Genomic DNA, 14124 nt, shown 5'->3' with positions numbered 1-14124 from the left:
TCCAAAAATATAGAGAATGTTTGAATCTGACTTCGCATGAAGAAGTTATGATAAACCGAATACTATAAATCTCTATAATAAGAGGAATTTAAAATAGACTTAGAAGTAGCTATTTGAGTCTAAAAGAGAGTTGTAGCACTTGTAAATACCTACGCGTGCATATAAAGAACGTCAAAAATGGAGTTCGTATATGAAAGTTACGACCTTCCGAAGATTCAGCTGTCAGAAACCCTAATCTGACTGAGCTCACGACGTGAGCACAGGACTCACGACGTAAGAAGTCATTTATCCATATCTCAGAATTTAGAAGGTGTGTGACGAGGCTGCGAGGGGATAAGAGCCAAACTCACGACGTGAGCAAGGATATCTCACGACGTGAGGAGTCACATGGCCACCTTCCGAAGCTAGGGACGCAAATGGCAAGTCTACGGGATGAGCATGCAGGACTCACGACGTGAGCATATAAAACTCACGACGTGAGGTTCTAAAATCCTTACTATAAATAGCAGGTCCGACTTCAGCCATTCTTACACCTAAACTTCTTCCCTTTCTCTCCTTTGCTGAGGCCCTCCTGCATCCCAAGCCCCGACGACCTCGTACGCTAACCGCTTTTGCTTAGATAACATAAAATCATCCTACTAGGGTGAGTTTCACAGCCCCACTTTCTAATATTTTGGTGGAAAACGCATGCTAAATATTATATATACATTATTGTTATGTATGTATGATAATATATAGTTATATTAGCCAGGTATAGTTGTTCTAAATATAATATTTTAAATATATACAACTATTATCAACCTGTCGGCATGTTATTTTACTAATGTAGATCTTGAGTTATGCTTAGGATTCTATATATATGTTGTGTACGATATAGTTCCGAAGTTATATTCGGAGGTTCTATATGTTAAGTTATAAAGTATGTTGCTATTATTGGTTTATGTCAAGATAAAACTGGATATGTTATATGTTGTTATTGTTAGTTTTATGTTAAGATAAAACTTAGTATTGTTATTGATAGTTTTATGTCAAGATAAAACTAGGAACATTATATGTTGTTATCATTGGTTTTAGGTCAAGATAAAACCTGGTTTTACTTCAAGATATAGCTGTTATACTGCCTAAATGTTATGAAGTTAGGAGTAATGTTTAAAAGCATAGTCTTGTGACTTAAGGTTCTCGACATGAAAATGCTTTTGTTGTTAGAGCTATAGGAAGTCGTCGAAGTCTACATGAGTAATTGTATTCATCAACTAAGATTGGGGATCTTAGCGGAAATCCTCTGAATTGTAACCGTTAATCCTATGTGAGCGAGGAAGTCGTGTATAATTAGTATACGGGTTGACCACCCCACTTGTGACTGTTAGCTACAGTCAACCAAAAGCGAGTGATGAACTATCCTTTTAGTTGTTATTGTTCCGGCATTGATGAAGCGTACGGTATTGTTTCTCATGGTAAATCATGAGTGTGTTTGTTTCTCATGGTAAATCATGAGTGTGTTCTATCAGAGGTATTATCTCATAGCAGCGCTTACAGGCTCATGGTAGCAAATTGTTAGAAACATTATACTTCGTCGTATACAAGTATTAATGTTAAGTATAAGTTTCCCCTTACTTATACCTTAGGATTAAGAAATTGTTAGAAACATTATACTTCGTCGTATACAAGTATTAATGTTAAGTATAAGTTTCCCCTTACTTATACCTTAGGATTAAGAAATGTTAGAAACATAACACTTAATTGATAAGTAAACTATTATACCTAATATACATACTAAATGTTGGAGAGTCAAAATGATACTTTCAAAACTATACTTTTGAACATGAAAAATGTATTATTTTATGGAGTCAAAACCTGTGGACTCACCAACTTTATGTTGACGTATTTTAAAATGCATGTGTTTTCAGGAACTTGAAAATCTGGTATGTATTCGAACAGAAGAAGTTTTACTATTACCTTTCTGTTCATTAAGAAGTATGCCATAGTCGGATATTATGTAATAGGTCCTATAAAAATAGTTATGTAACTTTCAGTTATCAATAATGGTATGTATTTTCTTTAGTACTGTTCAATGTATGTTATTTAACTGTGATACGAAGAATAACGTTACACTACCGGGTGATTCCGCCGATGGCTGGGGGTGTGACATAAATTGGTATCAGAGCTATTAACTATAGTGAACTAGTACTTTCTTAGGAAAGCACGTCTATAGTTTAGGGCTTACTCTATTAGGTTTAGGTATATCCCTTAACCTATAAATAAAAAGTATTATTAATTATTCTACTAAAGGACTACTTACGGGAGCGGTGACAAGGATAGACATGTCGATTTGGGTTGCTGGATTTCAGAACGGCTATATGCTAAAATGATCCTGCCCTTTCGACTGTCCTGACTGGCCGGAGCCTTATCAGATAGACCTGAAGTAACAAACAATAGTTAAAGCGTGAATACAATAAATAAGAATATAGATTCATATATAAAGACTCAGACCCGCGGTGAGAATACACCGTAATAGCCGGAATTTTTTTGATCTCAAGGATTTAGATCAAATATTCCAACTAAAGTTTATATGTGCATATATCCTATCACAACTAGGTGTAGGTGCGCAACTACATTTTATTATGATCAGATCATATGAACTATTTAATTTGGGAGTAATATTTGATAGAATAAAACTTTTTGGTGATCCAAAACGTATAAGAATTCGGCATGGCACATTCAAGAGAATGGATAATCATCAAGGACACGGATGAAGAAGAGGAAGTTTCATTCCCCATGATGGTAGGCGATCCTTACTACCCTATAAATCCAACCACCTTTCATCCAATACCTTCTGACGATGGAGCACCTTTACCCCTCCAACGAATGGGAAGAGAGTGAACCAATGGAAGAAAGCGAATCCATGGAGGAGACAGAGTCGGTGACATCATCTTTACCACCATTGAACACTCTTTACCGTAAAGTTCCAGGAGGAGTAAAAATGAAACGCACAGCACGTAAATCTATACCGATATGGCAAAGGATTAAGAAGAGTCAGAAGGCGACATCTTCAGGAAGTCATAGAGTTCAAGATGAACCTGCACGGATCGCACAAATCGTTGATAGGTGGGTGGCTGAAGAAAGAGCTGCTAAGATGTATGAGACTGGTCAATCATCTCGACCACATCTCCCACATTCTTCTGAAGCTAACACTTTATCTCAATTGTTTGAGAAAAGTGTGAAAATTGAAGATAAGATGGAAATTGTCGAAGGAAGGGCTACTCATCTCTCTGAAAGAGTACAAAGGCTAGAAGGATAAAGGATGCGAGATCAGGAATCGGTGATGGATGTCCATCATCGTATAAATTTTTCCTATAACGACATGATTACTCACGATGCAAGGATTGCAGAGTTAGAGCTCTACAATCAAACCTCAAGAAATGAAGAACGCACGGGAAGTCTTGAGCAGAGAACTCAAGCACTTGAGGAGCAAGTGGTTAATGTAGCTGACGTGCTGGGTCATCACTTAGGTTTCTGGTAGATAAGCTACAACTAGTGGTTATGTAAATAGAGAAAATCAGACTAGTTAAGGCGAAAAGAGGAAAGTTTGTAGCAAGGATGTAGAAAACCTTGCAAATTTTGCAATGTTTATAGAAACTTTTTCTCTTATAAACCTAAATAAACTGATGTAACCGTTGGTAATAATATGAAGCATACGTTACAGTAATCATTGTGTTGTCTATTATGTTTTACAGTGTGAATAATAACTGGAGTATTTAGTACTCGTGTATTAAATGATTAACAAAACTCATAAAATTCTTATTATTTATAATAGGAACTAAAACAAATGCCTAGAAGGAGTAATCGGCTAAACCCTAACCGACCATCAGCACCACAACAATAACAACCGCAACCACCACCAGAAATAAACACTTCAATAAGTACAGTACAACTTGAAGAAATCATAGCTCAAAGAATTGATGCGGCTCTATCTAATGTCACAAGAGATGGAGTTAGAAATGAAGGCCATGTAGGGACCGCTAGAACATGTACCTACAAAGATTTTATGAATTGCAGGCCAAAAAGCATTCATGGAAATGAAGGGGTAGTTAATTTGATGAGGTGGATAGAAAATACAGAGTCCGTCTTTCGAATAAGCTTCTGTCCAGATAATTGTAAAGTACGATTTGCAGCATGTACTTTCACTGATGCAGCACTCACCTGGTGGAACAACCATGTGAATACCATGGGAATTGATACTGCAAATTCCATGAAATGGGAGGAGCTAAAAATGATGCTAGTAGAGGAGTATTGTCCTAGGGAGGAGATACATAAACTGGAACAAGAACTGTGGACCCTAACCATGAAGGGTTCAAAAATAAAAGCTTATACCGCTAGATTTAATGATCTTGTTGTAATGTGTCCAACACTTGTAACCCCTGAATATAAAAAGATTGAGCGATATATCCGGGGTTTAGCATCACAAATCAAAGGCATGGTAATCGCATCAAAGCCTACGACTTATGACAGCACCAAGAGGATAGCTCATCAGCTAACCCTCACAGAGATCCAAGGAACATAAGTGGTCTCAAAGGCTGAGTCTCCCAAATCTAGAACAAACAAGCGCAAGTTTAATAGGAAGAATCCCAAACAATCATCTGAGAAAAGACAAGAAGTGGCAACCAATTATGCAGCCACAACAGCAGTACCTACACAACCAAAATCTTCATGGTGCAATCAGTGCAACCGTCATCATCTAGGTGACTGTTTTGTCTGCATGAAGTGCAAGAAAAAGGGGCATACTGCTAGTTACTGCAGGAGCACAACACCTGCAACAGTCGATCAACAAACCAATAATGGGACAGGCCGTGGTGAAGGAAGAAAATGCTAATAGTGTGGGGAGGTTGGACATATCAAGAAAGAATGTCCAAAGTTAAGGAGTCGAGGAGGCATAGGACGTGGCAGGGCATTTGTGATTGGAAGCAGAGAGGCTATCCAGGACCCTTCGGTCGTATCTCGTACGTTTCTTATAGATAATTTATATGCTTCTATACTCTTCGACTCTGGAGCAGATCGAAGTTTTATAACTTCGACATTTAGAAAATTGTTAAGTCATAAGTCTAGCAGATTAAAAGAAATCTATGAAGTAGAAATCGCTAACGGTCAAACTGAGAAAACACATGAAATCCTAGAAAACTGTCTGTTAACTCTTAATACTACCTTTTTCACGTCAACCTCATGCCAATGCCCATCGGTAGTTTTGATGTCATAATTGGCATGGATTGGTTATCTTCACACCGCGCCGAAATTCTATGTCATGAGAAAGCCATACGACTACCCTTACCAAACGGCGAAGCCCTGATTATCTATGGTGATAAATCTGGGAAGAACCTCAAAGTCATCTCTTATACTAAGACCCAGAAATATCTACATAAGAAATGTGGCGCATTCTTAGCCCACATTGTAGATAAGAAGAGAAAGACAAAAGAAATCAAGGACATACCTCAAGTATGTGATTTCCCTGACGTGTTTCCTGAAGATCTACTTGGAATACCTCCAGTCCGACAAGTCGAGTTTCGAATCGACTTAATTCCATGAGCATCACCAGTAGCGAAATCTCCTTATCGGTTGGCTCCATCTGAAATGCAAGAATTGTCTAGCCAACTACAAGAACTTCTTGACAAAGGCTTTATCCGACCAAGTTTTTCACCTTGGGGAGCACCAATCTTGTTTGTCAAGAAGAAGGACGGATCCTTTTGAATGTGTATTGATTATCGGGAGCTGAACAAGCTAACGATCAAGAATCGTTATCCGCTTCCGAGAATTGATGATCTATTCGATCAACTGCAAGGATCCAGCTACTACTCAAAGATAGATCTTAGATCAGGATACCATCAACTCAGAGTACAAGAAGACGACATTCCAAAAACAGCATTTAGAACTCGTTATGGTCATTATGAGTTCTTAGTTATGTCTTTTGGATTAACCAATGCCCCAGCAGTGTTTATGGATCTCATGAATCGTGTTTGCAAACCATACTTGGATAAATTCGTGATCGTATTTATCGATGATATATTGATATATTCACAAACCAAGGAAGAACATGGTCAACACCTGCAAATAATCTTGGAACTACTAAGAAAAGAAAATTTATACGCTAAATTCTCCAAATGTGAGTTTTGGATTAGAGAAGTACAATTTTTAGGTCATGTAGTTAGCAACGAAGGAATTCATGTTGACCCATCCAAAGTTGAAGCAATCAGGAATTGGGAAGCACCAAAGACGCCAACAGAGGTGCGTAAATTCCTAGGACTTGCTGGCTATTACCGAAGATTCATCGAGAATTTCTCCAAAATAGCCAAGCCACTTACAACACTAACCCAGAAGAATACGAAGTTCAACTCGGAAGACAAACAAGAAGTTGCTTTTCAGAAACTGAAGCAAATGTTGTGTAGTGCACCAATCCTAACCCTTCCAGATGGAACAGAAGATTTCGTTGTATACTGCGACGCATCAAATCAAGGATTGGGATGTGTGTTGATGCAAATAGGAAAAGTTATCGCCTATGCATCACGACAACTTAAGGTGCATGAGAATAATTACACTACCCATGATCTTGAATTGGGAGCTGTAATTTTTGCACTAAAAAATTAGAGACATTACTTATACGGTACTAAGTGTACTATTTTTACCGACCAAAAGAGTCTCCAACACATCTTCGACCAAAAAGATCTTAATATGAGACAAAGAAGATGGGTTGAATTGTTGAATGATTACGAATGTGAGATTCGTTATCATCCCGGAAAGGCAAACATGGTAGCAGATGCCTTGAGCCGGAAAGAATATATTAAACCCCGACGGGTACGAGCACTAACTATAACTATCCATTCTAACTTTACCGCACAAATTAGAGAAGCTCAGCTTGAGGCTCTAAAAGAAGAAAACATCAAGAACGAAGCTTTGCGAGGAATGGAAAAGCAACTTATACGAAAAGATGACGGAATACAATACTTTATGAACCGAGTTTGGACGCCTAGGTTCGGTAGAGTCAGGGACTTGGTCTTAGAAGAAGCCCACAAGTCCAGATATTCCGTGCATCCAGGTTCTGAAAAAATGTACTTAGATTTAAAAGTACATTATTGGTGGCAAAACATGAAGGCAGAAATTGCTACATATGTGAGCAAATGTTTGACGTGTTCTAGAGTAAATACAGAACATCAAAAGCCTTCAGGTTTACTTCAACAACCGGAAATACCTGAATGGAAATGGGAGCAGATATCAATGGACTTCATCACTAAGTTACCTAAAACTCCTAGTGGGTCCGACACTATTTGGGTGATAGTCGATAGGTTGACTAAGTCCGCCCATTTCTTACCAATTAAGGAGAACGACAAGTTGGAGAAGCTGACTAGATTTTATCTTAAGGAAATTGTCATATTGCATGGAGTTCCAAATTCTATTATTTCTGACCGAGATAGTAGATTCACTTCACGATTTTGGCAATCTCTACAAAAATCCTTAGGAACACGTCTAGACATGAGTACAGCTTACCATCCACAGACTGATGGTCAGAGTGAGAGAACCATTCAGACTATAGAAGATATGCTCCGAGCCTGTGTAATAGACTTTGGAAATACGTGGGATACTCATTTACCGTAAATTGAGTTTTCCTACAACAATAGTCATCACACCAGCATCAAGGCTGCACCGTTTGAGGCTCTTTATGGACGAAAATGTCGTTCCCCAGTATGTTGGGCAAAAGTTGGAGATACGCAGATGGCCAGAGAACGTACAGGCGATACCTTATGTACTGGACCAGAAATAATCCACGAGACAACTGAAAAGATCGTGCAAATTAAGGATCGATTAAAGGCTGCACGTGATCGTCAAAAGAGTTATGCTGACATAAGACGTAAGCCTTTAGAATTCCAAGTTGGAGATAAAGTAATGTTGAAGGTCTCTCCTTGGAAAGGTGTAATTCGATTCGGGAAACGAGGCAAACTAAACCCACGATATATAGGACCTTTTGAAATTCTAGCAAGAATTGGTTATCTCGCATACCAACTCAAGTTGCCTCAAGAGCTAAGTAGTGTGCACGATGTTTTTTACGTATCAAATCTCAAAAGATGTATTTCGGATGACACTCTTGTTATACCTCTCGAAGAGATAAAAGTCAATACGAAATTCAACTTTGTAGAAGAACCTGTTGAGATTATGGATCGAGAAGTCAAACGATTAAAGCAAAGTCGTATTCCCATAGTGAAAGTTCGATGGAACTCTTTACGAGGACCTAAATTTACTTGGGAACGTGAAGATCAGATGAAAGAAAAATACCCCCAATTGTTTGACGAAACCCCATCCATAAGATAAATTTTGGGACGAAATTATTCTAACGGGGGGAGAATGTAACACTAGTCAAAATAGGTTAATAGACAATCACATGTGATTATGCCAATCATGTAATGTGATTTTGTTAAACTAGTAATGTGATAAGAGTGTTATGTAGCTCATGATAAATTCTAATACAAATATGAACGTTCTTTATGATACAACTCAAAGTATACGTCCATACGATTCCAAAAATATAGAGATTGTTTGAATCTGACTTCGCATGAAGAAGTTATGATAAACCGAATACTATAAATCTCTATAATAAGAGGAATTTAAAATAGACTTAGAATTAGCTATTGGAGTCTAAAAGAGATTTGTAGCACTTGTAAATACCTACGCGTGCATATAAAGAACGTCAAAAATGGAGTTCGTATATGAAAGTTACGACCTTCCGAAGATTCAGCTGTCAGAAACCCTAATCTGACTGAGCTCACGACGTGAGCACAGGACTCACAACGTGAGAAGTCATTTATCCATATCTCGGAATCTAGAAGGTGTGTGACGAGGCTGCGAGGTGATAAGATCCAAACTCACGACATGAGCAAGGATATCTCACGACGTGAGGAGTCACATGGCCACCTTCCGAAGCTAGGGACGCAAATGGCAAGTCTACGGGATGAGCATGCAGCACTCACGACGTGAGCGTATAAAACTCACGACGTGAGGTTCTAAAATCCTTACTATAAATAGCAAGTCTGACTTCAGCCATTCTTACACCTAAACTTCTTCCCTTTCTCTCCTTTGCTGAGGCCCTCTTGCATCCCGAGCCCCGACGACCTCGTACGCTGACCGTTTTTGCTTAGATAACATAAAATCACGCTACTAGGGCGAGTTTCACGGCCCCAATTTCTAATATTTCGGGGGAAAACGCATGCTAAATATTATATATACATTATTATTATGTCTATATGATAACATATAGTTATATTAGCCAGGTATAGTTGTTCTAAATATAATATTTTAAATATATACAACTATTATCAACCTGTCGGCATGTTATTTACTAATGTACATCTTGAGTTATGCTTAGATTCTATATATATGTTGTGTGCGATATAGTTCCGAAGTTATATTCGGAAGTTCTATATGTTAAGTTATAAAGTATGTTGCTATTATTGGTTTTATGTCAAGATAAAACTGGATATGTTATATGTTGTTATTGTTAGTTTTATGTTAAGATAAAACTTAGTATTGTTATTGATAGTTTTATGTCAAGATAAAACTGATGGGTTTTGAGCATTCTAACACTCTTATGGTGTACATGCAACCCTAGAAACCTTGGATCTATGTTTGACTAAGATACATGCAAATAATTATTTTTCCAAGGTTCTTATCCTAACTAGCATGGCATGGGATACTTGAATCAAATAAAACTAGTAGAATTACTTACCTTGTAGTAGTAGTTGATTGTTTGGAGTTTGAGAGCCTAGCAGCAATAATGTGGATGCCTCAAATGGAAGTCACAAATCACCACAAACTTGGAAACTTGAGAGAATAGTCACAAACTTCTTGAAATCGGCCCTCTTGGTTTACACACATCAACTAGTAGAATTTCAAGAACCAAAGCCTCCTTTATATAGTGTGGTGGATTAGGGTTACATCCATGTAAACCCTAATACCCATGTCTTTTCATTTCCATGAGATCCATGGGTTAAAGCTCCATGGAGTATCCATGGACTTTCAATGCAAGCCAAGCCCATTCCAAATAAGCATTAGCCCACACTATATAAATACAAGAGCCCATATTTATTTAGTCATACTTTTGATCTCTAAATTAATTCTAAATTAATTATAGATCAACACTAATTAAATAATATGATTTTATATTAATATATTAGAACTTATAATATATTAATAAATCATAACTTATACTATTCTCAAAAGATTATTCGTAAATTGTTCGGGTGAAGTGCAACCCAAATGGACCATGCCGGGTCGGGTCAAGTACATACCAAATATAGTTATGGACTTAGACACTATCTCCAACAAAAACTAGGAACATTATATGTTGTTATTATTGGTTTTAGGTCAAGATAAAACATGGTTTTACTTCAACATATAACTGTTATACTGCCTAAATGTTATGAAGTTAGGAGTAATGTTTAAAAGCATAGTCTAGTGACTTAGGGTTTTAGACATGAAAATGTTTTTGTTGTTAGAGCTATAGGAAGTCGTCGAAGTCTACATGAGTAATTGTATTCATCAACTAAGATTGGGGATCTTAGCGGAAATCCTCTGAACTGTAACCGTTAATCCCGTGTGAGCGAGGAAGTCGTGTATAATTAGTATACGGGTTGACCACCCCACTTGTGACTGTTAGCTACAGTCAACCAAAAGCGAGTGATGAACTATCCTTTTAGTTGTTATTGTTCCGGCGTCGATGAAGCGTACGATATTGTTTCTCATGGTAAATCATGAGTGTGTTTGTTTCTCATGGTAAATCATGAGTGTGTTCTATCAGAGGTATTATGTCATAGCAGCGGTTACAGGCTCATGGTAGCAAATTGTTTGAAACATTATACTTCGTCGTATACAAGTATTAATGTTAAGTATAAGTTTCCCCTTACTTATACCTTAGGATTAAGAAATGTTTAGGTATAACACTTAATTGATAAGTAAACTATTATACCTAATATAGATACTAAATGTTGGAGAGTCAAAATGATACTTTCAAAACTATACTTTTGAACATGAAAAATGTATTATTTTATGGAGTCAAAACCTGTGGACTCACCAACTTTATGTTGACGTATTTTAAAATGCATGTGTTTTCAGGAACTTGAAAAGCTGGTATGTATTCGAACAGAAGAAGTTTTACTATTACCTTTCTGTTCATTAAGAAGTATGCCATAGTCGGATATTATGTAATAGGTCCTAGAAAAACAGTTATGTAACTTTCAGTTATCAATAAAGGTATGTATTTTCTTTAGTACTATTCAATGTATGTTATTTAACTGTGATACAAAGAATAAAGTTACACTACCCGGTGTTTCCACCGATGGCTGGGGGTGTGACATTGTGGACAATGCTGATGCACTTCATAATTCGAGGGCTATCCGAAAAGCACGGTGGTATGGATACTCTCAGCAAGGACTGGTTGTATGTGGTATACAACATCTATTCCAGACGCGACAATGTGGTTAACCTTCCGGAAGTGCTATGGCAAGACTTCTGCAAGTTTGCCATCAAGAGAAAGGAGAATGAGATTTCAAGCCCTAGGTTCTGGGCTCTGACGATTCAGCAACTCTTCAAGGAACTTTCCGAACCTCTTTCAAGGTTGTTAAATCATATAGAATTTCAGACCAATCTTCTTTTGGTCCTGTCCGGAGGTTACCTCAACATATGTTGGACCTCATCCCTTCCGTATCTGTTCATTTACAAAAAACATTTGGAGACTTTGACTGTGTTCGACCTAACACAGTCTACCTAAGTCCCCATTGAGCCCATTCCGGAAGTGGCCAAGCCAACATCATCCGGACCAAGGAAGACCAAGAAGTTCGCCAAGCGGAAAACTTCTCCTACTAAGTCAAAGCCACAAAAGAGAACCAAAGTCATCTTTTCCTCTCCACAGGAAGGTGCTCATGACATTCCGGCGGACTCTGGCCGTCCGAACACCCCACCTGCCCACTCATCCGAGGTACCCCTCGATGTTTCAAAATCACAAGCACACACTCACGGGGAGTCTGCACATAATCCACCCTTACCTTCTCACAAAGGTGATGCTGGTGTTGAACAAAGTTCCTTGCCCCCTGGAACAAACCCACGTGTTAAATTTGATATCCCACTTTTTTCATCACGCACACACTCCGGAACCCCTGTTCCGGACCCTAAGCATTCCGAGGCTGGAGTGGTCCCTCCAACCTCTGGTGCCATAACTAGTCTGATACCCGGAAAGGGTACATGACGACCAGGAATTAACGATCCTTTGTGGGAAGATTTTGTAAATAGGTCACACTCAAGGCATCCAAAACTTACAAGATCCCAAGTGGAAGCCACTCTCATCTCCATGCGGAACCGGGCTATTCAAAGCAACCTTCCCTATGTTGCTCCTACTGATGAGCTTGCTGATCTTGAATTCACATCCGGAGAAACTCCACGACCTGCTCCTCTTTCTGCCAATCCTCAAGCTTCGGATGATGACATTTCCGAAGAAGTGATACTGACAACAGATGTTGCACATGTTGCTGACGCTAATGTGTTTTCCTCAGCCCAACTTCATCTTAAGCCATCTTTGTCCAAGCCAGCCTTTGATTTCGGATCCTCCTCCTCTACTCAGCATGAATCCGAATCAACACAAAAGCTTCATGATGATGCCACCAACAAACCCGGGCCTTTTGTCACTCCAATCACTCCGGAATCTCCAAAACACACTCCTCAACCTTCCAGCTCCGACTACGGATCCTCAGCCGGAAATCATATTGATCTGTTTGCTCTGTTGGATATCCAATCTAATGCTTCGGACACTATGAAGAAGGTTACCACTCTTCAAACTTCCATGGCTGAGCTCAATACCAAGATTGATACAAAGGTTTCCGGACTGGACTCCAAGTTAGATGCCATTTTCCAGTCCTTATCAAATCAGTCTGGACCCTCCATTGCTAAAAGAGAAGCTCAATTAAATCAACTGATCTCCATCCGGATCAAGCATTCGATCGAAGAAGTTGAAGCGAAGTATGGTTGTTCAGTTGAGCACTATCTTGACACCATCACCTCAATGCTCAAGGTCCATGATGACTTGGTTTCTGCTACTAATGATCTTATTAAGCAGACCCATGTTTGTCATGAGAAGCAGATTTAGAGACTGGAGAAGGAAATCAAGAAGAAGGATGAGATGAATCTCATAATTCAACAAGTCCTCATCAAACTCATCCGATCCACTTGGAACATTGTTGATGTTCCGAATCGAAAGTTTGATGAGATGTTAGCCATCCTTGGACACTTGTTCGATCATCTCGCTGCTCAAGCGCCCACTTCCGAAGCATATGATGCTCTCACTCGACAACTGAACACCAGACTTTAAAAGGTGTTTGAAAATTTTGATGCTTTGAAGGAGTCTCTATTGCTTGCATCAGTTACTCGTTTCACCGATGCAAGAGGGGGAGAAAGTCCAAGTCAAGTATGGAAGTCAGCCTCGGAGTTCTCACTCCAGGATGAAAATGATTCTGATGATGATGAGCTGAAAATTATTTCCAACTCTCCTCTCAAAATCAATGATGAAGAAGACAGTGATGAAGAGAAGTATGTTATGAATGGAGTTCTTGGTCTCAAAGCTCCAAACAAGCTCTTTCCAAAGGTGATGACAGAGGAAGAAAAGAGGTTATGGTCCGCAGTCTCTTGGCCATCCTCTTTGCCTGACATTCTCCGAAGGGGAATTCAAATGGCCAAAGTGAAATCACTTCTCACAGCTCAAGACTTCCGAGCCACTCCCTCAATGCTTCCTCCTATTCCGACTCCAAAGATCACTCTTATAGACCAGGGTTCTCCACTCCGGATCCCTGATAATATTTCGGAAGAACCTCTTCCGAACCTGACTCTGGAGTTTACTGTTGATGAGAACATGCAGTTCATCATGTCTGCATTAAAGAAAGACAAAGGCAAAAAGCCTATGACAACCAAACAACAAGCCTTCCACTCCGGACCTCCCCTAAAGCAAAAATATGGATGATCTCAGGAGGAAATTAACAAGGCATTAGAGGAAATCATCCGGATCCAAGCTCTCAAGGATAATCCTGATCCGATGCGTGGAATATCTCC

This window comes from Lactuca virosa, chromosome 8, assembly GCF_052849685.1.
Source record: "Lactuca virosa cultivar CGN04683 chromosome 8, Lactuca_virosa_CGN04683_v6, whole genome shotgun sequence".
Classification (NCBI taxonomy): Eukaryota; Viridiplantae; Streptophyta; class Magnoliopsida; order Asterales; family Asteraceae; genus Lactuca; species Lactuca virosa.
Note: the sequence above shows the minus strand (reverse complement) of the source record.